Source organism: Caretta caretta, chromosome 2, assembly GCF_965140235.1.
Source record: "Caretta caretta isolate rCarCar2 chromosome 2, rCarCar1.hap1, whole genome shotgun sequence".
Taxonomy (NCBI): domain Eukaryota; kingdom Metazoa; phylum Chordata; order Testudines; family Cheloniidae; genus Caretta; species Caretta caretta.
Window position 1 is genome coordinate 162,183,156 of NC_134207.1, and position 26,170 is coordinate 162,209,325.

Genomic DNA, 26,170 nt, shown 5'->3' on the forward strand with positions numbered 1-26,170 from the left:
AGTTCAAATCTTTGCAGCCAAGAAGGCACGGAAAGCACCGCTTTGATTATTCAAACAGATAAAAATGCCAGTGTTTACTATGCAGACAAGAAAAGTTACATTTGCTGTTCAGGCGTTTGAAAGTTAAGTGTTAAAATTTTTGAACAAGGCATTTTAAGTTGTTTGTTCTCCTTTATTGGGGTAGGTAGCAGAGCAGTACCATGAGAGGAATAGAACAGGAAGAAGGCAGAACTGAGACCTTTCAAAGTTTTGGCCGAAGCGAGGGGGTATGGGGGCATCATTTGAGCTCCCCGCCTCAGGTGCCAAAATGTTGTGTGCCGGCCCTGGTTGCAGACCTCATGAGTGAAGCTGGGTCCAGTTTCAAGCAAAGTCTGTTCTGAGTTAGGGTTTTGACTTGAAACCTGGTGAAACCTTTTGCTGAGTTCTGCTTTGCATCAGGGTCGGGGGTGGGGGGAGAGGGTGGTTGAATCCAAAAACCTCAAACTCAGAGGAATGAACCTATGTGAAGTGAAAACCTAAAGGAGATTCTTCACACAAACCCCTGAGAAATGAAACTGCTGAGTTATGCATGGTTCTGTGAATGGTACCTCATATGCTCTGTTTTAAACCACTTTTAAAAACACTAGGGGTGTGATCCTGGCCCCACTGAAGTTAGTAGCAGCAGCAAAGAGAACTCTCTTATGCCCCTTCCTCCACAATACTTTGAGTGTAACTGACCTTGCTGCTCCAGAACTGAGTGTTGACTCTCTAGACTCTCAGTGTATATCTACACTGCAGTGTAAGCCCAGGGTTAGTGGGACTCAAGTCAGCTGACCTGTGTTAGGGAACCCTGGGCTTGAGTGTCTACATTGTATTTTAACCCTGTCAGGGTTCCCTCCCCACTCTGAACTCTAGGGTACAGATGTGGGGACCTGCATGAAAAACCGCCTAAGCTTATTTTTACCAGCTTAGGTTAAAAACTTTCCCAAAGCACAAATTTCGCCTTGTCTTTGAACAGTATGCTACCACCACCAAGTGATTTAGACAAAGAACAGAGAAAGGACCACTTGGAGTTCCTATTTCCCCAAAATATCCCCCCAAGCCCTTACGTCCCCTTTCCTGGGGAGGCTTGAGAATAAACAACATGAGCACAAACCAGCCTTGGATTTTTAAGACACAAAAAACCCAATCAGATTCTTAAAAAACAGGACTTTATTAGAAGAACAACAACAACAACAAAAATAAGAGAACAACTCTGTAAGATCAGAATGGAAAATAATCTTACAGGCAGTCAGATTCAAAACATAGAGAATCCCTCTAGGCAAAACCTTAAGTTACAAAAAGACACAAAAACAGGAATACACATTTATCATAGAATATCATAGAATATCAGGGTTGGAAGGGACCTCAGGAGGTCATCTAGCCCAACATTTCCTCCAGCACAGCGAATTTCACAAGCCAAAACAAAGAAAACCTAACGCATTTTCTAGCTAGATTACTTACTAACTTTACAGGAGTTGGAGGGCTTGCATCTTTGATCTGTTCCCGGCAAAGGTATCACACAGACAGACAAAAGCCTTCCCCCCCACTCCAGATTTGAAAGTATCTTGTCCCCTCATTGGTCATTTTGGGTCAGGTGCCAGCCAGGTTACCTGAGCTTCTTAACCCTTTACAGGTAAAAGGACTTTGCCTCTGGCCAGGAGGGATTTTATAGCACTGTATACAGAAAGGTGGTTACCTTTCCCTTTATATTTATGACAAACCCTATGTTAAGACCTTTCTAACTCATGCTCGAATCTTGGGCTCTGGTGTCCACACTGCCAGTGGGATTATCCTTCCCTGTTAAAAAGAGGTTTGAAAGAAGACTTAGACTCACTGGGTATGTCTACATAGCAGCTAGACACCTGCAGCTAGCTCATGCCAGCTGATTCAGTCTCATGGGGCTTGGGCTGAGAGGTTGTTTCATTGCCGTGTAGATTTCTGGGCTGGGGCTGGAGCCCGGGCTCTCAGAGGGTCCCAGACCTTGGGCTTCAGCCGGAGCCCAGAAGTCTACATGACAATGAAACAACCTCGCAGCCTGAGCCCTGTGGGCCTGAGTCAGGCGGCACGGGCCAGCCACTGGATTTTCTACATACCCTGTGTAGTCTTTGTAGACATACCACCACCAGGGGTTAACCCCTAGGAGAATCCTGGGTGATTAAGTAACAAAGTCAATGGAAATTTTGCCTCACACAGTAACATTTTAAATTACATGAAAAAAAAATACCCTGTACCAGAGTTGTGCTGTTTTTGCTTATCTTTTATTCAACCAGAGTTCAAGAGGCAATAAGTACAAGTATTGCAAAACTTTGTATCAGCCCCCTCACAGATCCTGATACCTTGGAACATGGGAGGGTCTTTGTTACCATTCCAAGATACTGGCCAGCATCTCCCAACTTTATGTTCTAGCATAAAAAATACTGATTTACTACTGCTGTCTACCACTTGTGTAAGTGTTTTACTGCTGTAAAAAAACAGTCACCTTCCTCTTAAATAAATGTCAAGAATGATCTCTTTTTGTTGCTCTATCTGAAAGGGCTGTTTTGAGTGACTAATAATCTTTACAATGTACAAGGATTGCCCATGATCCAGAAGTGTGTTCTTTGGAAGTGGGCCACAGTGGCAAGCAGCTCTCGCTTGTATGTCAGTGATTTTATTCAAGTCGCAGTTGATTGAAATAAATATTTCTGTAAAAAACAGAAGGCAAGCTGCTTAAGCCATCCTGCCCCCACCGATGAATGGAAGTTTAGGGCCAGATCTTCTGGTGCGGCACAACCATTTCCACTATGTTACTAGGGCAAACTCGCCTTAAGGTTAGTATAACCAGCTCAGCATAAGGGGGGATTCTCTAAGGGCACAGAGCTGGCAAAGGGCACTTACAGCATTCTACCTCCCTGCTGCCAACCAGAGCAGGAGAAAGGAGAAGTGTCTAGAGGAAAGTGGGCACAACTGGGATGCAGCTATGCCACACTGTATTTGGACCCGTGGGTCTTTTTTCAGTGATGTAAATTAGAGCAACCTAAGAGCTGTTCTAACTCAGTGCAGGGAGACTGGCTCAGCACAGAGGTGCAATATGAGTGTGGAAACAAAGGTGAACTTTAAGCCACTGTTCTGTACACACACACACACAAATACCTTCATGCTTTGCAGATCTATCAGAACCCAGGTTCTGGCCTATAGGGCTTCACATGTTAGGAGGCAAGAAAAGGGAAGGTTATATGATAAACTTAAGTTAAGTTACCCCTGGAAAAACTGCTTGGAGAGGCTCAGATGTTTGCAGGGTATGTTCTTGTTGTTTAATATCATTTCCAGCAACAATTGCAGCTCCAAACAGTCTCATTGTTTAAGTTTGGATGTGTGTGTTGGGGGTGTGTGTGTGAGGAAAGTAGTTGTAGTGCTGATCATTGACAAGCTATTGTACGAAGGGAGAGAACCCACTTGTGCAGATCTTGGCAATTTACAACTTGGACTTTCATTCCCCACAGCGTTTCCCCCAACCCAGCACAGTGAGCCTGTTTACAGCTCTAGATTTTAGACAGCAACATCTTCCAGAATAAAGAAACTCTACTACAGCCAGTTACACAACACCATGTATTCCAGTGTTGTATTGTATTATTACAGTCCCATCCTCAAGTCTAGTCGGTAACTGTATTTGCACTGAGGTGAAGGGTTTCCAAATGCTGCTACTGTGTAAATCCGGGCCACATGTATTCCATAGCACAATGGGACCAAAGAGTGCAGGAAGCATGCCTAAATTCTGTGATATTGAACATTGCATTGTATCTCCATGAAACGTCCTTCATTCTCCTCCATCATGTCTGGCTCTCTGTAGATGCAGATGGACAGCAGTTTACACTCGGTTCACATTCTCAAAATTAGCTTAGCAACCCAGAGTTAGACATTTAATTTTTTTCAAATGAAGGTGTGAGATCTTGGAGCACAGTTCTGTGGCAAGGGATGAATTCTGTGACAGCATCATGGAATAGTTGGATCCAGCATAGACTCTAGTTTGGCCACATACGCTACATTCAAAGCCTTTTTGCCATGGCTGGAGTATTGTTCTAGATATCCTTGAGTGATGTTTAAGTTCTGGCCTATCTGCAGCAAGATTCAGTGTTATCTATCACAGCAGCACCTAAACAAGGAGTCTGCAGAATTGCTGAAAGCTGTAGGTACTCAGCATCTTTGAATAATAAATCACTTAGGTTCATAAGTATGGATCTAGGTGTCTAATGTTAGGGACTGAGAAATAAAAAATATCCCCTAAATTCTTGATCACCAGCCTAGCTCAGAAGCTTTTAATGAACATTATTGCTCTTTGTACTGTGATTTTATAGACAGTTGCTCTTCACTCTTACGTTCTGTGATCTATTTCAGCCTCTTTGATGTCATTGCATTCAGTATTACATGTTTCCTAGCCTATTATTGAAATCAGTGTATTCTGTGCTTTGGAAGATGTGCAGGGTTTTTTTTAGCAATGTCTTTGAGATATCTGTATAACTATGGTTCTTGGAAAGCATTTCTCTGAAGTTCCCTTTGATGTGGGTGTGACATTATCTGATTAAAATATGACCATATAGATCATTGTTGCAACCACTGTTATATATTTATAGCAAATCTTGTACAAAGGTTGTCAAGTGAGGTGTCTATGAAAAGGTTACGATTTGCTGGTTATGATTATGCTATCTGTATGCATGTATCTTTTTTGTAATTTAAGCTATAAGATTGGCTCTATATCTGGATTTCAAATGTTGGCACCTGGGGTACTGCCCACAAGGTAGCTAGACAGCACATCTTGGAGGGACTATTCAAATTAAGTGGCTCATCAAGAAACACTTGGTTGACAGTGGACCATTGGAGATGCCCATCTACACTGAGTGGATTGTCATGTAAACGGGTTGTCTTGAGTGTAGGAAATGGCTTTCTGCAATGAATAAGTGAAATTGGGCATGAATATGTGACTTGCCCATGTGACTCCAAACACCATCTTGTTGCTGTAATTTTCCACAGTAAGAACAATGGGATGTCCTTCACATGGCAAAAGCTATAAAAGGTCCTGGAATGACCCATCCAAGCTGTGGATGTACTCCAGAGACTTGACTTAAGCCAGCAGTTTATTCCATCACTGCTACAAGCCTGAACCAAGAACTTTGCAATTACTGTATGTAATTGATTTTTTTAACCAATTCTGTCTTTTTATGAATAAACCTTTAGATTTTAGATACTAAAGGATTGGCATCAGTGTGATTTTGGGGTTAGATCTAAGTTATATATTGACCAGGGTGTGTGACTGATCCTTTTGGGATCAGACAAACCTATTATTTGATGAGACTGGTTGTAAAGAACCACTAATCTCTGAATCCAGTGTTTTTGGTGGTGGTATAAGCACTGGAATGACTGAGGAAACTGCCTTTATGTTTTCTTGTTAGCTGGTGTGGTGAAACAGAAGTTTACTTTTGTTGCTGGTTTGGTATGTCTTATGGGAGATTAGCCACCAGTCTTGGGGTGTATCTGTCCTATTTCTTAGAAGCTCGTCCTGAATTTGGCATCCTCAGTTGTGACCCACTGAGGCATGGGTACAGTGGGATTCTTCCATTTCATCATGAGCTCTGAGTGCTATTCCTGTTTAGCACAATTCAGCAGAGAAGTGATTCAATCTATATTCTAGGGTAGAGTAAATGATGGAAAGAACTTTCTGTGAATATTTGTCCAAATTGAAAGATTGAAATTCACTGTGCTCACTTTCCACAAACACTGGGGTGTTTGAGCTTTACTAGCACAAATGCAAATATTACAATCAGATACAGATTTCAAATGACAGTAGAGTTGTATATTTCACAACAGACTGTGTAGGTTGGTTATGTATGCCATCCAATCAGGGAACAGAAACACTACCACATGACTTACATAACTAGTTCCCAGAGTGAATTGCAAGTTATGGTCCAGATTATGCTACTCTTACTCATGTTGAGGAGCACCTTACCCTGCAACTAGTTTCACTGAAGAGAAGGTGGTCGAATCAGTCTCCAGGACTCTTCACAGCCAACTATTTCCAAATGGTGTGTAGATCAAGAATTTTTTGCTGAAAAAAGTTTGCAAATAATTTCAAGTAAATTAAAGAATTGTTCAATCTGTTCACAGCCAATTTCAGACAGAAAAAAGGCAAAATTCATCAAATAAATTATCTGTTACTTTATCATTCATTCAGCTCTGCTTCAGTCACCATTTACCAACCTTTTTTTAGTTGAATGGTGAAGGAGGTCATGAACCCCAGAGCTAAGCGGAACGTTAATGGCTGTATGTTGTCCCTGACTGCTGAGTGGTAAAGTGTATACCAGTGATAATGGAGTATAGTTTATATTCATTCCTCAAGACATATTTTCAGTGTGTAAATCCACAGAGCAGAACAAATACTAAGAAGTGAGTGGTTAAGGTGAACATTATCAGCATATAAAGCAGTTGCAGTTACTTTTTGTCATGCTGTCAAACCAGATGCCAGCTTTTGCCAATACATAGCTAGAATTAGTCTGGCTCATCTCTGTGTTAGTACTGTTAAAATAAAGTTATAAAAATGTGTTTAGTGATTAGACTTTATGGAATGTTTGTAAATTGCTGCATGCATTAATCTCACTTATAACATCTTGTATCCCATCCTGTAAGGTAATATTTGAGCATTTGGCATTGTCAGACTCAGTAACTGTGCAAATCACCAGGCAGGAAAGTGTGACATGGTGGCTTCCAACAGAAGATATTGTTAGGTCCTGCCCAACATAGAATAACCATCAGCACCAGGTGAACTATTGTGGAACATCAGAGGACAAAAGACTTTGCTTCCCCTCTTCCCCCCACAAACCATGAAGAGGAGACGTACAAGAGAATTCCTCCCATCATCTTAGCTGGCAGCTCACAGAAGAAGGAAAGGGAATAAGAATTCCTGACAAAGAGAAACTGTATCTCTATGCTGCTTGGACTTTTGAGGGTGAGGTTTTCTAGGCATAAGCAAGAGATCCCCAGTGTTTAGTCTGGGTTAGCCTATGTGACATAAAGAACTTGCTTATTATAGAAGCTTCTATTATTTTTTTAAATTTAAGATTGGAACTCATTTGTGGGTATATATGATTACCTACTTTAACCTTGTAAATAATTCCTATTTCCTTTTCCTAGTTAATAAATCTTTAGACAGTTTATTATAGAATTGGCCACAAATGTTGTCTTTTGGTGTGAGATCTAAGGTTCAATTGATCTGGGATAAGTGACTGGTCCTTTGGTACTGGGAGTAACCTGAATATTGCTGTGATCCTTGGTGTAAGTGACCATCTTTCATAAAGGCAAACTTACCTGGGTGGCAAGATGGTACCCAAAGGGGACTGTTTGTGACTCTATGGTTAAGCTGTTACACTGCCTGAGGATTTTACACTTAATAAATGGTTGGTGAAAACTAATATAGAATTCACAGTCAATTTGGGATTTGTGCCCTGCTCCTGAACAGTCTGCCCTGAGGTTGGTCTTCATGCTCTTGAATCACTGCAGCACACCTTGACACCTCTGTTAACAGAAGACTCATTCTATTCAGGAGTTTTACACCATACAGAATAAAAACTTTGACCGCTGGTATTTCCTGTTGTGCCTGAATTTTGGCAGGGATATACAAGTGTCTAAGATTGCCTTTCAGTTATTCTTTTAGAAGGTACTCTCGGGAACAACTGATGGGAAATATTTCTCTCACTCATCTCTGTTGGGATGGACTCTATTTTTAAGGCCTGTCTGTACTGGGGAAATTGTCTAACTGGTTTTGAAACTGGTTCAGCTTAAACTGAGTTAAAAGCTGGCTAGAGCTGTAGTGTAGGCCTGGTTTTAGGATTTACCGTGAAACAAACCATGCAGTGGAATGGGGCTCCCAATGACAGGGGGCCCATCAAAATGCAGGACAAATATTTGACAACCTGCCCCCGAGTCCCAGCTGGCAGTGCAGCAGGGCTGAGGCAGGCAGGCTGCCTGCATGCCATGGCCAGTGACCCCACGCCACTCCTGGAAGCAGCTGGCTGCTGGCACATCTCTGCACGCTCCTGGGGCGGGGGCGGGGGGGGCACAGGAGGTGGCTCCACACGCTGCCACCACCCCGGGCAGTGCACGGAGACCTGCTGCCCTCCTCCCCACAAGGGGCGTGCAGAGACGTGCCAGCAGCAGCGAGTCAGGCTAAGGCAGCTCCCTGTCCGCTCTGCCTCCCTCCCTCCGCACCGCTTCACTCCCGGAAGCAGCCAGCATGTCCCTGCGGCCCCTGCGGGGGTGGGGGGTGTCTCCACGTGCTGCCCCCTCCCTGAGGGCTGACCCCGCGGCTCCCATTGGCCGGGAACTGTGGCCAGCGGGAGTTGTGAGGGCAGCGCCCGAGGGCAGTGGCGTGCAGAGACCTCCTGTCCTCCCAAGCCTGGGAGCTGCTGCTAGAGGGGGGTGTGTGCTGGTTGCTTTAGGAGTCGCGTGACCCGAGGTAAGCGCTGCCCCCCTGCCCACCTCCTGCACCCCAACCCCCTGCCCCAGCCCCAGAGCCCACACCCAAACTTCCTTGGAGAGCCCACGCCCCTCACCCCCCACATACCCCAACCCCCTGCCCCAGCCCCAGAGCCCACACCCAAACTTCCTTGCAGAGCCCGCGCCCCTCACCCCCCCACACACCCCAATCCCCTGCCCCAGCCCAGAGCCCACATCCAGCACCCAAACTTCCTCCCAGAACCTGACCCCCGCATCCCCTCCTGTACCCCAACCCCCTGCCCCAATCAAGGTACCTCACTTTATTTTCATTTACTTCCCATTACTTATAATATAGGAGGAAGATGAAGAAAAAAGAATGAAAAACGGGGGCGGGGAGATAAGAGAATGTTCTTTTTCTTGGCTGGGTCTCCGGGGGGAATGGGGGGGAGGCTCGAAAATGAAGCTGCGCAAATGGCCCCAGTAATTCCAAATCCACCAATGGTCAGATTTACTAAGGATACTACAGGGAAGTAAAATGCACTATATCATGTCTCTGAGGATATTTTCAGGTCAAAATCACTGGCCCATTCATATTTGAGATTACTTTCTTTGGCAGCAGGTGGCATTCTTGTTTAAAGTTAACCTATTATTTAGTTACACAGTGAAAAAGAATATAGACAATGGGCCAAAAACACTGAATCAGGTGTCTTCCTAAGTCAGGTCATCTCCCTATGCCCCTAGGATGCATGATTCATCCCACTTGTGTTGTTTCCTGCTCCCATGTGAGTTGTAATGTCTAGGGAATGATATAGTCTAAGTGATGAACTTTGGCTCAGTTGCTGAGCTGAGTCACTGCGGTGTGCATTCTGTACAACAACACAGCTTCCGCCATTCCAAATCCCGTGAGGCGATCACATCAGAGTGGGGCTTGGAGGTGACTCAGCTCCGTTACAAGTAAGCATCCACTCAGTCAAAAACGTGGTGCATGGTGGCAGCACAGAACGGTCCAAACAACAACACCACAATTGGGCCCTGTGTTCATCATCAAGAATAGGAAGGGAGCCACCAAATGAGGGGACAATAGCCAACCAATAGCTGAAAGTACAAGTACTGATATGCAGATGCAGAGGAATGTGGGGTGGGGGCGAGCGAGCGAAGATGCCAGACCTGTGCAGGAGGGAGGCTGGGCTGGAGGGGAGGGCGGGGGGAGAATTCCAGTGTTGAGGGGGGGCAGTCAGGATTCCAGTGACAACCTCGAGTGGGGGGTCAGCAGGGTTCGAGTGACCAGTGACAGTCTGAGGGGGGTGCCTTAAGTGAGCAGCTGGGGCCAGCCCTATGGGGGGTGGCCCTCAGGCAAGCAGCTGGGGCCAACCCGGTGGCAGGGCAGGCTTGGGCCAGCCCTGCATGGTGTCCTGTTTTCCCTTTGGGAAATATGGTCACCCTACATATGAGTAGTTAGGGACTATTGACTAGAGAACCAAAGATTCCTTCTCCTCAAACTCAAGGTTAGCAGTTTTCATTATATTTAGCCATATTTTATTTCTGCTATTTGTCAGTTGTCTGAATAAACACTGCAGTAAGTGTAAAGATAAGCATTGTTTTATTGATGTCTGTTCTTGCCTTTCTGATAAAAGTTTTGGTGCAGCTAAACTTCAGCTTCTTTACAGGGTTTTTTTGGTCTGATAAATATGAATTAATACTAGCTCTTGTTCTGAGCAAATTTTCAGACTATGGGAAAACTAATATACAAGCTTGCTTTATTTAGTGAATTTAACTTGCTGTTTTACTGAGTTATTAATAGTTAAAAGGTTACGTAGTGAAGGTTCCCTCCCACAATATTTTAATTTGATTAAAGTTTTATTGAAGTAAACTTGCACATGAAAAGCAATTTACCTCTGCTCTTATTGGAGATAACTGCATTTATTTGTGATAGCATAATGTATTTTCTATCTGCATTTCATCTGCACTGCATTATCATATGAACCAAGATAGATTTAATCAAATTTAATTTGTGTTGTAAATTTTAAGATGTTGCACCAATTAGCCAGAATAAATCAAAGCAGTGGGGGGAGGGGTGGGAGATTACAGTTGATTAGCAACTGGCTCTTAGTTGGTCACTCATCCCTTTAAAAGAAAAGGAGTACTTGTGGCACCTTAGAGACTAACCAATTTATTTGAGCATGAGCTTTCGTGAGCTGTAGCTCACGAAAGCTCATGCTCAAATAAATTGGTTAGTCTCTAAGGTGCCACAAGTACTCCTTTTCTTTTTGCGAATACAGACTAACACGGCTGTTACTCTGAAACTCATCCCTTTGTATATCTCATCTCACCCAGCTCCATTGCTCCTTTGTGAAATAGTGTTATTTTCCTTTGGTCTCTTCTCCTCACATATGGTACATTTCATAGATGATTTTTTGGGTCTCATGGAAGCAAGAGCCACAGATAATGTTACCAGCCTGTTCTGGCTCCATTCTTACCAGTGTCACGGTACCTTGGCACCTCAGTCCATCCTTTTTAAACAAGACCGAGTCTTTTATCTAATGAATATTTTCTATATTTCCAGTATTGGTCCCATAATTCTTTCCTTTCTTTCTTCTCCCCTTCTAATGGGATTCCTCCCCCCCCCCCGAGGGTTTATTTGTCTGCATGTCAAGGGGGTGGTTTTCATTACAGTATCTTAATTGTAGGTCAGGATGTTTCAGTTTTGTTGTACAGTGTCTGGAATGTCAAAGGATAATAAATATATTATTATTAGTTATTGCCCATGTTAATTTAATTATGATGTCTTATTCTATTTTCCTGGCTTGAGAATTCTTGATTGGCTTTCCAGATTGCTCAGGCGAGTGAACCTAAGCAAAGGCCATTGTAAAATAGTAGAGTGAAAAGAAAATGTCTCAGTACAGTCAGACAACACTTCCCCAACTGAAAAATGTGGTGTTTTTACATTTTGAGACAGTTTCTCGGACAGTGAAACAAGGTGACATTAAGCAAATCACACTAATTACAATGTAGAGTGATTTCACTGACCTGTTGATACTTGACAGCAGCTGCCAATTACAAGTGTGTTAAGAAAAGAACATTTTCTGTGTTACCTTTTCCCTTTTAGGTAAATAAAAATTGTTAGCCCACTAACTGCAAGTGCTAAAGAGAGCACAGTGTAGCTAAAGCTCAGCACTGGGAGTCAGAGATCCAGGTTTTGTTAATGGAGTTGACACAGACTTGCTGTATGATCTCAACCAGATCATTTAGGAACTGATCCAATGCCCACCAAAGTCAAATGGAATTTGATCGACTTCACTGGGTTTTGGATTTGGCCCTAAATCTTTCTGGGTATGATTATCTACCACCTGGTAACTTGGATAGTCAATGACATCAGCTAACACACAGCTATAAGGCTTTACCATTCTGATTTGGCAAGATTTTGCACAGATGCAAGTGTCTACACGTGCTGCAATGGAGTGGAGAATCAGGCTCTGTGCACATTAGTTTCCCCAATCTATAAGACAGGCATAATAACTTACCCACAAAACATGTCAGTAGCATCTCCCAGCTCAGTTCATATAAAAGCTCACAGCCCCTTTATAGGGCCGGCTGTGGCCTGATTGGGCTGGCCACACCTGTGGTCAGCTACTCCCTCAGCTGCTCTCACTTTCCAGGGCTGCTTTTAACCCTTGTTTTCCAGGAGTGGGGCAACTGCCCCACTAAGTTCCCTGTATACATGGCTTCTTCCACTTGCAGGTCATGGAGGCATCCTTGAGAGCAATGAAATGGAAGCCCTTTCAAAGGGTGCTCCGAGATGTTCCAGGGTATACTATGTGGTAAGCTCAGGTGCTGTAGATTCATATCCTAGCTCACTGCACAGTAAGAGTGAGAAAGGGTAGAGTGAGAAACAGGGTGAAAAAGCATCGGGGGGAAAAAGTTAAAGTCTAGCTTTGAAGTTGTGCCAGTGATGTTCAGCCAGGGCAGGACATTTTCCACCCCTACCACTATCTCCTTGCAGTGATGCAAAATTCTATTTGCCCCAAACCATTCTCTCTTTTTTTTATTTTTTTTGCTTTTGAACGGCTGAATAATGTATTCCCTTTTTCATTACAATTGACTACGTTGATTTTGTACCAGCTGATAAATGTTCATGCCAATTTTGCAACACCGTCAACCTTGGCTCCTTCTCGGAAGTGTCTGCCCTTAAAAGCATTTGAAACAGAAATGGCATTGGAAAGAAGGCCAGCATCCCCAATGAGCAAAAATAGCATTTCAGTATTAAGTATCATTCAATAGTATACATCAGTCATTAGTTTGCTCATTATGGATTTGTACTTTTGTAACATAAAATGTTATATTCATTTTGTTGTTTTATAAGAACTGGAAAGAGGAGAAGCTATATATCACAAACAGCAGCAAAGAGTTGCACCACAGAGCACTCAGTTGAGCAACTGAAAGTCTTGAATGCAGCTTTGAGATTTGTTACATGCTCAGTCTGTGATCTTGGCCAGTTCCTTTAGTTTTCTTTTGCTTCAGTCGACATGGCTCCGAGCAGAGGCAGGGCTAAGACTTTCCCTGTGAAACTGTAAAGATCTTGCATGAAAGCAAGAGAAAAAACTGAATTTTATATTTATGGGCCCAATCCTAAAACACTTTCTCATGTCCCAGGGAAGTCAATTGGGCAACTTGACTGAGTGGAGGCTTTAGGCTCAGGCTCTGTATGACCTGTTTTATGCAAGATAGCACGAGATGTGCGCTCTACATATATGATTTTCAGTGGTATTGAGCGGTCAGAAACAATGCCCATTCCTCAGTGTGATGGCTCATCATTCTGAAAGACAGCCAGGATCCTGAAATGTATCAGCTATTGAAAATGCTCATTATCCTTATATTTGGAAGAAGAAACAGGGATGCTAGGGGAGAGAGCGCTTGATATCACCCTCTGCATCTTACAAAGTATTTGAACTGAGTAAAATTACTATGTTTTATAGAGTTCTGGAAACTGTCCCCCAAATGTTTGCCTCCTTAAGTGCTCAGCATTTCTCTCACAGCCAGGCGTTTAATGTTGCTCTCTGATAACTACCCTTCAGCCCGCCATTCCTGCAGAGAGACGAATATGTAGGGCGAACTTTAGAGATGGTATAAGTGGGTGCAGCTCCACTGATGGCACTTTGCATTGTACATACATGCGTCATGTCTGAATTTGGGCCCTGAAAATGGCCGCCTTCTTCCTCAACATCCCTGCTGCCCTGTGAGCATTCAGAGCCACATCTGCTTATTCTGGAGACTAAAATTAGTTTTTGTTGCTTTTCATTTCTGTTAGAGTTACAGAGCCAACAGAGTTATGGGAGTGGGAACCGGATTCCATTACTTCTGTGCCTTATCAGCTTCACTCTGTTCCAGTGACAAGGCCAATCACTTACACCTGTGCAAGCCCATTGGCGGCAATGGTTTACACAGCTCTCAGAGGCCATAAATGGAAGGCAATGGGGTTGCACAGGTGTGACTGATGGCAGGCTTTGATTGGCAGGACATTTATCACAGGTGAGAAACTGTTCAAGAAATACAGAACCCCAGCTTGGCTCACCTGTCCCAGGATGTGTTTGCAGAGCTGGCTGTTGGGGGAATAATAGTCCTTTGATTTGTAGCTGAGCATATTTGATATAGGATCCCTGAGAGACATCACATATGAGATGCCATGGTGCCACTTCAGCGTTGTGTGGCGTAGCTGTGAGAGTAGGTGAGTGTGGCTGTGACTGCAAGGACCAAAGGCTAGTCTGCAGCTTGGGCTGAAGGGGACAGAATGGATTGGCTGGCTGCAATTACCATAGGCTGTCATTGCTGTGTTATAGAATAGTTACATAAAAGAATTTAGTTGTTAAATAAACTCTTTTTGTACCTTCAATAAGAACAATATAGGAGTTAAGCCTCACACTGCAGGGAACTTCTGGAATACCAAAGACTTTCAAAATTGTTGTAAGCTATAGCCTCTATTTTCTTCTTCTCTTTCTACCTTCATCTCCAATTTCTTCTTCATCCTGCTTCCTCTGGCTGTCCCCTTCTGTTTCAATTCCTTTTCCTTCTTCCCCCTCTCCCCTCACCCCCTCTTCAACAGCTCTCTCTCTTTCCTATGTGGTTTGAGACACTGTCCAGGGCTCAGAGAACAAGCTTTGAGCTAGTCACTCAAGTTCAAATGCAGGCTCTGATGCTGATTTCTCTCCATGGCCTCAGACAACCTGCTGAAGGCCAGTCTTTCAAAATGTGAGCCTTAACTTTTCTGCCTCAGGTAGCCCCTCTAGCAAATGAGGATAATGAATATTTACCTGCTGGACAGGGACATCCTGATGATTAATTAGTGTTTGTAAAGTGCTTTGAGAGATGTGAAATGCTAAGAATGCTGAATAATGATATGAACTTTAGTTAACCTAGCCCTGATATTAATTTATTGACTTCCCGGAAATACAATATGGTGGGTGTGCATCCAGCTACATAGGTAACTAACCTGAAATCTGGTAAGCCACAGACTGGGATATATCCAAATGTGGTGTCCAGAGGAGGCTACACAGGGTGCATTTTGGATGGAACAATCTGACACTCTCTGCTGAGTTATGTTTTACAGAACGAGGGGATTTCAACAGTGAATATACGATTCATTTAGCATAAAGCTGCATTTTGCCCAAGGCTGGGTTGTTTTTTCCCATGCACCTGCTTACTTCTTTAAATCGTGCCCACATGCTGCTATTTCAGTTCCTAACCCAGCAATTATCCACCTACTTGTGTGTGCATTGGGCACACTGAACGCAGCCAGTTTCCTCCCCAAAGTTTCAAAGGAAAATCAGGCGTCTCTTTTTCCCCCCTTTTATTGAACTGAGCCCTGTGCATCATCCTGTAGTTCTTTATCAACAATTGACATGCTTTAACATGTAGCTGCAAAGGTATATGCTCTTAAATCATCATTTACTCCCTGTGCTCGCCTGACAGATTGCAATTCTTTTGTATGACTGATTAGCCACAGGCTTTGAGGATAATCTGCTGCCTTTAGCTGACCACTTCAGGGCCTTTTCCCAATCAAGTGTAAAAGACAGAGAGGTCGCAGTGGTAATGTTCACCACAAACTCTTTGCTGGGCAAACTCGCCCTGCCCAGTTCTTTATTTCTGGATGGAAGAAAGACCATTATTTTGTGAGCATCTCTGTGTTGTGCTGACTTGTCATATCTTCTCTCATCACCTATGTGTGCCATGGTCAAGAAGTGGAAGGAATCACAGAGCAGGGAACTAAACCATCCTACAGACAATAAACTGTGGGGGAGCGGCCATAAAGCTACCATCGACCAAATAGATGGAATGCAGTCAGCAGAAAATTATACTTAGGACATATTGGATGGCTGCCTGAAGGAAGAAGACAGAAATAAGAGCTAGTGTTAGCTACTAGAGATAGGGGAGAAAAACAGGAATCCACTGTATACGCGTAACCCTAGAGCAGACTTATGCTTCTGGGCCCCAATTCAGCAATGCACTAAAGCATGTGTTTAACTGCTTTCTTGATTTGTGGTCTTCGTGCTGAAGGTCCCAGGTTGAGCCTTTGTTGACAATCCATTGTGGGAGCTCACGTGATATATGAACTCCTGGCTTTTTTTCTAGAAGGAAAAAAGTAAATGGAATCAGCACAGTTCTGGAGAGTGATATCTTATGTGATCAGAAAAATCTTTCTGGGAGGTTGGATTAGACCTAATGTTTAATTAGTACCAGACCAACCCTAGAGAGAATTCTTGCTGGGACTAAGAGTAATTGGTTATAAGACACCTAGTTATGTTCATCATATGCATGGAGGCAACTCCATTGTCTGTAATGGAACTGCTGTCTCTAACTCTAGGTCTGAACTGGGCCTGGTATTCAGGTGATAGAAGTTTGCTTGTGGGTTTGGGTGGTCTGGGGCAGGGGGGAAACAACACATGAACTTTAGGGCCAGAGTTGTCCAATTTGGAAGCCTTAAGGCAGGTACTTAGGTGCCTAAATACCTTTGAGGATCTGGGCCAGAGAGCCATAGTTAGGTATCCAAATAGATGTGACCTGTTTTTCTGATGTGCACTGAAGTTGATGGGAGATGCAGTGATCACTACCTCTGAAAAACAGGCCATCATATGTAGCTGCCTAAATGTGATTTTTGGCCCTATATCATGATATGGCAGCAGCACTAGAGGCCTCAGTCAGGTCAAGGTGTCCGTGTGCTACATAGGGTCTAGACTCCGATTAGTTCAGTGTACACATGCATTCTGTAAACTGGGGATTCTTCCAGCTGGTTAATATTTACAACAGTCATCATTGATATTTCTGGGAAAAGAGAACATTTAAAGCAGGGAAATAAAATTAAACCTGCATTTGTAGATGGTTGGGTTCAGAATGAGACTCACTGGAAAGAAATATTTCCTTGTCTTTAGCAGTTGCTGGCAGAAAGAGTCACTGTTGTGTGGACAACACTAGACAAATTGGGGGTTTGGCTAAGGAAATTGAGGTGTTCGGATAAATTACTTCTTTCCAGTGAAACAGCAGAATTTCATTTAAAAGTGTCATTTTATGCATTCCCGGCTCAATTCATTAAAGTCTCACTCTAGCCCTGGAGTGGGAAGGGCTAACTGCCTGGGAGCAAGGTACCTGAAGCGGAGCAGTGCTGGGGAAGGGCAAAGGGAGCTTGGGAGCTCCATCCCGGTAAAACCCCAGGCTGCAGGCCTTGTCAAAGGCCTACAGGGGTACTGGGGCTGCAGAGATACAGCCTGGGAATAGGCAGAGGCAGCAGGTCCTAACCCCTTGCCGATGATGAGTGGCCATTACAGACTGCAGTCTGCCCCAGTGAGCGGGGGCTAGATGACGACTGGCAGTAGCCGCTGAGGCAAGGTGGGTTTAGAGCAGTGGTTCTCAAAGCCGGTCCGCCACTTGGCATGGGCCAAGGGACGTGCTGGCCGCCTTTCCTGCAGCCCCCATTGGCCTGTAACGGCGAACCGCGGCCAGTGGGAGCCGCAGTCGGCCAAACCTGCAGATGCAGCAAGTAAACAAACCAGTCCAGCGTGCCAGGGGCTATCCCTGAACAAGCGGGACCAGCTTTGAGAACGACTGGTTTAGAGGGTTGGGGGTTCCCCTGGGAGGGGAAACCCAAAGTGCAGGGGTACTGCTGGGAGCAGACCCCCAAGGTAAAGGGGCACTGGGGTCCGGGATGGACATGGGGCCAGCAGCAAGCGAGACACCGGCCTGCAGAGGGCACTCCGTATGCTGGAAAAGAGCTAATTCCCAGACAACCAGCAGGAGGTGCCGCACCAGTGAGTCTTCGCTTCGCTACAGGAACCCTAGTCCTTACAGTGGAGTCTGGCAACATCTGTGTAAAGTTGCACTCGGCCAATTTCACAACAGTGAACAATGATTTAAATGTGTCCGATTCAAAACAGGACAGACACTGTCTGCTCCGTTCTGCCTTTGCTACCGCAAAGTACCTGAATTTCACCAGCCCAAGGAGTTAAAGCTAACATTTTAAATATCGAAAGGATGACAGATGGATCCGCGCTTCTCCCCTCCACGGTCCCTCCACTACATTTTTCCAATATTAAAGCAACAAGCTGTTCTTCTTCAGGTTCATCATTTTTAAATGACAAAACCATGACAGTAGTCTTCCCTTGAGGTCTGAGAGCCTGGATTACAGTACAGGCTCAGAATCTCATAATTTTTTACACTCTCCTGCAGCATGTGGGGTCTCGGTTATTCACTGGAAACTAACGAGGTGCATTCAATGTGGCATTTAAGCCTGGGTCTGAGGGGAAAGGAGGAAAGACGCTAAGAAAAAAGACAAAACAGTTGCCGAGATAGAACTGCCACTGACAGAAAAAAATGGTGTCAAGGGGAAACACGGAGAAACTTCTGCAGAAGCAAAGGCGAAAGAAATAGGAAGAGGCTGGTGGAAGTGGAACAAATGGAGCCCAGGCTTGCCAACCTCACTAGGTGTTGGGGGCTAGCCCCCAATACACTTCTTGGAAAACGTACTCCATGGTAAGAGCTGCAAGCACTCCAGCCAGCCTGTAGTTCACACTTGGGGTCCCTACACACAGGGAAGTGTCTGAGGAGATGCACAGCCCCACGGGAAGCACTGGATAGATTGTCCCTCAGGAGACACAACCCCTCTCCAAGTTCTCTGGCTTGCAGGGGCCTGGTGTTTGCTGTGCTCTTCATCCTGTACACAGTTAATGAGGCCTACTCCTCCACAACCCTTTTTGTGGTATCTAGCCCCTCCCCCCCTTCCCTGAGGATTAGCAGGCAGCATTCCCCATTACATCCTCAGGCATAACTTGGTCATTATTATTTTCTTATTTCTTTAGTGCTTAGGTACTTGTGGCCCTTTACAGCTGGCACTTTACATTCAGATGTAAATGTCAACAACTGGGCCTACTTGGAAAGTCCCCTTTGCGTTTATCTAATTGGAAAAACTACTACTAAAAAAATTCATGATCTACAACGAGTTGTGTGTCTTCAAAATGTAATGGGCACAGGGTTTTATCACTGTATCCCAGTGTCCCAGGAGCCCTCAAAGCTAAAGCAGGGCTATACAAAAGGGCATAAGAGCTGAGGTCAAAATTGATGAACCTGAGACTAAAATTCTCAAAAGTGACTAGTGATCCTGGGTGTTTAGCTAACATTTGACACCTTAAACAGGCCTGGTTTTAAGAAATTGCTGAGCGTTCATCTCCAGAAATCATACCCTTAAATGTGTCTTGGATAGGCCAACAAAAAATGGAGGCAGCAGAAGTCACCAGTCACTTCTGAAAATCTTGGTCTGGGCACATTGTTATTCTCCTAAATTCATATTTAGCCATCTAAGTAAAGGCAGCCTGATTGTCGGTGGTGCTGAGCACCCACAACACCCACTGCCTGTCATGTATAGGAAAAATCTGTGACAAATTATCGCCCTCAGTGGTTGGTTTGCATCTCCTAGGTTGCAATTAAAAGGGCTGGAAACTGGAAGCTGAGATGCTCCTTTAAAGTTCCTCCCAATTAGTGGATGTCAGACCGCGGGCTTGGTCTGATGATAAAGGCCAACTCTGCTACCAGATCCTATGCAGCCAAGGCAGGAGGTAACTGTGAAAAAAGAACTGCAAAAAATAAATTCCCAGGCGTGAAACATGGCATACTACAGAGGAGAAGACCTGTGGGGTGATCAACACCTTTTGTGAGTGGGCCCTAGGAGAGCATGGACCAAAGAACAACATTAGCTACAGCTCCAATGAGAAAAAAATCAGAGGTCTGACTCGGGAAAGTAGGAAGGAGAAAGGAAGTGAACACTAACACAAAGATGGACGAGTTGAAAATCTCTGGAAAAAATACTAAGTTAGACCAAACAAAACATTCTTACTAAAGCCACTGGTGTTTTTGAAATCATGTCCTTTATTACTGCACTAGCTGCATCACTGTAACATAACATTGCACTATGGGCAAATGCAAAAATAGTTGAGTCACCAGCTTTTATTCCTGGGAACACGATGAGCTAGGGGGGTAAAGAATATCTGTAGCAAATACCCCCAGCATGCATAATAAGACTAGGTTGCTTTAAGGAACAGCTACATGAACCATTAAACTAACTTCCTAATAAACTATACTACACAGTTTAAGGAAATCTAATTTTATCTCTGCCTCCTACTCAGTAAAGCTCCCTATCATGCTTTTCCTTTGCTTCAGTTCTATGTCTTTGCTTTTTAATCAACTCCATAAGAGCTTGGGGATAATGTTAATAATGGACAAATTAGATACAGAGAACGGAATTTTTTTTGTGCTTTTAGTTACCCAGCAGGTCTGCCATTAAAATAAAAACTAGATATAAAGAGGTTAATCACATAGCAACTTGAGTAGGCTACAGCAGAACATGCCAGTGACTCCAGCTAAGTTCGCATAAAGCTCCTGTCATTAATTGGTGCTGGAATGGTAAAATATTTAACAAGGGGAACTCCTCCCCCCTTCAGCACTTTCCTTATATAAACTAATTAAGTGGTGGTATGATAAGAGTTGCCCCCTTGATCTGGGCCCTGCTTTTAGCTTGCCTACGCAAAATGCCCAAAGCCCTGATCCTGCTTCCAATTAAGTCAATGGTAAAACTCCCATTGACTTTAATTGGGGCAGGTTTGAGTCCCAAATGCAAAACAACAACAGCAAAGCATTTTAACAAGCAGGCCACTAATAGGCAAATATAGAGTTGAACGTGGAAATTTTCTCCCTCCCGCATTTTTTTCCTGGAAGCCGAAGACTATAGGGAATATAGAACTTTCAGTTTGACTTTCATGAGCGATTGCTGACATACAGAGCCCAGGGTGCAGCACAATGAGCCACATTTGTGTAAACATGGTAGTATAGCTGTGAAACGTTTATTTAGCATGGGGGGAATTATTAGCTCTAGATCCATGCATGGGGGGGTCCCTTCTGCGTGCTGAGCTGCCCTACCAACGTGGAAGGTAATGGTAGTGCATAGCAAAGGAGTAGTAGCTTGTCAAATAGTTTATAAGCCCTCCAATGGCCTACACGGTCCTCTGTGTTTCCAAAGCCACCAGAACCCTACCAGAGCAGCAGCCTGTATACAAAGCAAGGCCATCCATATTGTGTATAGTTAGTTAACATGGTTATTTGGACCGCACTGTGTCTGTGTGGTTTCTTCATGTTCTGTTTGTTGTGTAAACAGCAAAAGACACGTAGGGTCCAGACGTCTCCCCAACACTGCCTCCCTGCCTGAGACATGCAGAGAGCCCTCCATGAGGCTGGGATTTCACCTACAGAGAGGGGTGGGGATTGGCAGGCATGGGTCCAAAGGACAGGCATGCTCCACACATCACTCCTTCCCCCATCCCCCTGGAGACAAAACACAGAAAATATTATAGCATGAGACTCTAGTCCCTTTTTCATAGGTCATTCCCACCCCCCCCTCAAAAATTGAATCCACCCCTTTGACATGATGTTCTGGGGGGAGTGGCCAGCAGGGAAAAGAGATGTGATGTCCGGAAGCCAGAGATCATTTTTGCCAGATGCACTGACTGGACCAAAAAGAGGGGGCAGGGGGGACGGAGACAGGAGTCGTTAGATTTCAAAAGGCCAAGTTAATGTTAACTTCTCTCTCACCCACCTTCCCTGTGGTCTCCTACATGAAGCAAACCCATTTAGAGACTAGGATACACTATGAGAATAAACCTACCATTTGGACAAGGTAGGGTTGGTTCCTCTATACCTACCAATGCCCTAGGATCTGTGCAATTCTCAGAATACCCATAGGCACTCACATAGAGAACAAGGGCTTGGGAGCTGGGCTCAAGGTCATCCCTTCTGGTGGCTGCAACCTACTCCCACCCCCAGGCAGGTTGCAGTAAGTGGGTATGTCTACACGACCCGCCAGATCAGCGGGCAGCAATCGATCCAGCAGAGGTCGATTTATTGTGTCTAGTCGAGACGCAATAAATCGACCCCTGAGCACTCTCCCGTTGACTCCTGTACTCCACCACCATGAGAGGTGCAGGCAGAGTCGATGGGGGAGCGGCAGCCGTAGACTCACCGCAGTGAAGACACTGTGGTGAGTAGGTCTAAGTACATCGACTTCAGCTACATTATTCACGTAGCTGAACTTGTGTTATTTAGATCGATCACCCCCCCGACCCCCGTTCAGTGAGGAGTTAACTACTGGGCTAGCCCCCACAGGAGAGGAAGCTGCAGGGAAAGCCTTTTCCTTTCTCTAACATGCAGGGGCTTCTGCAGTGACTGAAGGAAAAGAGGCATGTAGTGAAAACAATGCTCTCCTCTCTGGCCACTGATTTGGGCCCTAATTTTGCTGCCTTGTGGGGGACAATACTGTCATGACTCCATGTGCTGCAGACAATAGACATAGTTACTACACATCCACAGTTGGAGAAGAGCCACTGGAACCCAGCTCCTTCATAGTTGGCATAAATACAATAAATTCACTCAGGGGAGCTTGAGAAAGTGGACACCATGAGACCTGGCTAAAATTGGACTTGACTTGGTTTCTTTCTTCAGCTCACACTCAATATTCATACTGGGTCGAGTGACTGTGACTCTGTACCTGCCCTATAAGAAATATTAAGTATTTTTTTAAAGCTGGACTTCAGCAGACTTTATTGCCATTTACTTTGGATGCCACCAGAGCAACACTGGGTGGCATTTTCAGCATGTCTGTGACTGTGTTCAGCCCCAACGTGCCTCTTGTGCTCAGTTTTACCTAGCTGCTTAGCACTGCACATGCAGTGAGGAAAAGCTGGCTTGCATTTTACCGTGTTCACCTGATGAGCTCAGACTGAGAACCCTTAATGTAATGCTGCCTAAATAACCAATGGTGAAGCACCCCTCTGCAGTGCCGGAGGGAGATGTGAACAAAGCAGCTTTTCGCAGCGGAGTCAGCTCCCGCTTGCAGAGGGTCACATCTTTTTAAAGCAAGGTGGCACACATAGCGTAGATCAGGGACAACATTCCGTGATTAGTTACCGTGGTCTGGATCCAGATGACTGCGCTGAAGCCCATGGAGTCACTTTGGCTCAACATCAAGACAAGAGGAGAATCTGATATCAGATTCTTTGGGGCACCCCTTAACTAAACTAACACACACTCTCTCTCTCTCTCTCTCTCTCTCTTACTCCACCCCTACCTTCCCTCCAAAGCTTTTAGAATACCCTGGCTCCAGAATGTTTTGAGCCTCTTTCTCTAATTCAAATGCTAAGCCCAGATTGTGGCTTTGGGCTTCTGTGGGGAGCAGGGTACAACTCAGGCAGAATCTCTGGTGGGAGCCCATGATGGCAGCTCCACCACCCTTTGAAAGGGTACAGAACATGTCTCCCCACACATGGTTAGGGAATGATGCTGGCATTAACCTGACCCAATTCCTTTACTCCCTGTGGAGATTTTGGCTTGCTTCTGTGAAGGAGTGCAAGGCAGTTCCATATGCTCTCTCCTTGCCTGCCCATTCAGGGCCATCCGTGGTCTGAGCCAGCCTGTAAAACTTGGGTTTGTTAACATGTTTATTGTTTCTCTTTGACTCCAGATCAAATGTGTGCTCAGTTTACAAGGAAACAGACTTTTTTTTTGGCCCACTAACTTCCAGCCCTGAAAATTCAACCGGGGCTGGGAAAGCCAAGCTGGCTTCTTCTCGACTCCTGTATCCATCATCGCTGATAAATATTCTTCATTCAGAATTTATCTAACAATTCTGCTGAAGATGTGCAACCCGACTAGACTCCAGCTCGCTTTCCATTAGTTGTATTGACTCTCGCTGGCAATAGGGATCAAACTTATTGTCGCTGGGAAAATGAGCCGATAACAACCATGAGACACACAGGAAGCAAATCTTTTGAGTCAGAAGATGACATTTTTGCAGTTATTTTTTTGACCATAACAGCACTTTAAAGGTCAGATAAATTGTTCAGCAAATTCACTTTTTTTAAAGCCCTGACTTATCTGGCATCTTCCATTCTTGAACTGAGGTTTTTGTTAATTATTCAGGGAGAGAAGTGGACATTTGTCGGCTAGTTAATCAATTATAAAAAAAATTGACAGAAAGAAACTTTTGGAAATGTCAACATAAATTTAAGGAAGGTAAAAAGGTCGGGTACAGCCGGAACTAACTGGCAGCCTCGTTAACATGGTTGACACTGCGATCAAAGACTGAATTAGCTTGGAGATCTGAACTACCCTATCATGTTCCTATTCTAGGCCAAGGCAAGTATGGGCAAAGCTTGCCCTGCTGCTGCCTGGGTAGTTGCCGTTTTAGGGATAAACGGAGCCATGTCAGTTCTTCATATTGCCAATCAGGAACTTTTGACAAAATAATAAATTAATTTCTTTTTTTAAAAAAAGAAGGAGCAATGCTCCTTCCGGGAGCTATGTGTGACCTTGAAAGCATGCACAATAATTATATGAGGATGACAAAAGAGTGAGTGGGCTCTTCCCTATTAAATCTGTTTTTCAAGGTTAATACAGCTGCTGGAAAGCTCAGAACCTAAAGAGTGCAGAATCTTTCTGTTCATATTGGAAGTCAGCTTTGCTTTGGCAAAGTCAAACGATAGGTGCTGAGCAGACATTACCTTCCCATTTTGTCCTTGTGAAATCAAGGGGTACATTTTAAAAAATTGGTCTTGTAGAATCAGCCTAGTTGCATGGAGAAAACCCGACCAGCACTCGGCTGTAAAAACACAGCCAGGAGCCATGTACCAGCACTATCATTCTGCTAGCTGAGCTCTCCTTTTATATTTTAGGGCCTGATCCTGTGCTGTGCTCAATACCCTCACCTCTCACTGCAGTCTCTGAGGGTTGAGCGGGCTAGAAGGAGAAGGAAGACAAATAGGAGACAGGGAATGGCTGAAATCTCCAAAGGTTGGGACAATTTTAGGCTAAACGTCCAGACTTTTTTTGTGTCTCAAGCTGAGTCTTTTGCAGTTTATCCATCCCAATAGTTTGAGGAGCATAAGAGGTCAGAGATTAGGGCCCTACAATGAGCGGTAGGGCTATTCTGCTGGCTCATGCTGGTTTATGCAAGAAGCTAGATCAGGTGGATCTCATTTGCTCCATTTCAGGGTATAAAGGGTTTGTATGATAGGGCGTGAAGAAACCCCAGGGCCAAGCCCAATTCAGGAGTAAGCACAGGCTGCTATCTGTTATTTAAGATAATACCCCAAGAAGCGGGTGATTTTTGGACAGTAAGGCTAATGTAATAATCATTGCAGCCTTAGGAAACTAGGCACCCAACTCCTATGGAATTTGAATGGGAATTGGGCACCTAACCCCCTTAGGTTCCTTTGGAAATCCCAGCTTCACTGGGTTCTGTGTGCACACCGGCTTGACAGAACCAGTTCGGGACCCTGCCTCTTCACAGGGAAGAAAAAAGCTCTCTTCGTTTTTGTGCTGCAGCTCCAGCTCAGTAGCAGGTTTGGCAGCATCCCAGACTTCACTGAGCTCAGTCCTAGACCTATTATTAGTTACGTTCTGTTACAGTGCACCATTTTTAATTGCTGTTTTCTGAGCCAGAGGGAGCCTTGTCTAAATATATCTCGAGCGCCAGCACTGATATTTAGCACAGCTCCCATAATTAAGCATTCAGCCAACAAATAAACTTCTCACTTGAGCAAACAGGTGCTCTCAAAACCGGCTGAACATTTGACTACCTTCCATTTTCTATTATTTTAATATTGTTAGGTGGCCTTGGCTTCCTTTCCTTGGTGGTGTGGGTATCTGAACTGCCAACAAAATTACCGCTTTTCCATCACAGCTCTTTTCCAATTATGAATGCAGATGCTGACAGCTTGAATAAAGATGCTCCACTGTGCTAGGAGACTTTTCCTCCTTTAGGAGAACTAAAGCACTTTTGGTTTAAAAACCACCAATTTCAGTTTATAACAATACTTCCTGGGAAATTATTTGTTTATTTTTTACTCCACATTTGGCTTCGGTCTGATGACTACTTAGCACAAAATCTCTCACCTCTTAACAGTTCAGCCGATGGATTCCAGAGCAAACAGGTGAATGCAAATCTTTCAATTGAACCATTTCCTACACATTTCTGGCCTGCTCCAGATCTCAAGCTGTACTGTAGAAAGGCGTGAATGCTACTCAGCATGAGTAAAGCTGGCAGAATTGGGTCCCTTCAAAGCTGGGGTGGTCCCATTGAAATAATTGAGAGTGGCAGATAGCG

The 26,170-nt window shown here is 44.4% G+C and overlaps 1 long non-coding RNA gene across 1 annotated transcript in view; it reads right to left on the reverse strand.

Annotated features, from left to right (window-relative positions):
* Positions 1–1,972: 1,972 nt before the first annotated feature.
* The window catches only part of LOC125631885 (uncharacterized), a 74,786-nt gene continuing 50,588 nt past the window's right edge, over positions 1,973–26,170 (reverse strand). Inside the window, exons 3-4 of the long non-coding RNA XR_007355090.2 lie at positions 6,002–6,100; positions 1,973–3,844 (exon numbers count right to left, since the gene is read on the reverse strand). This is a non-coding gene — a long non-coding RNA (uncharacterized LOC125631885). The remainder of the gene's footprint in view (positions 3,845–6,001; positions 6,101–26,170) is intronic.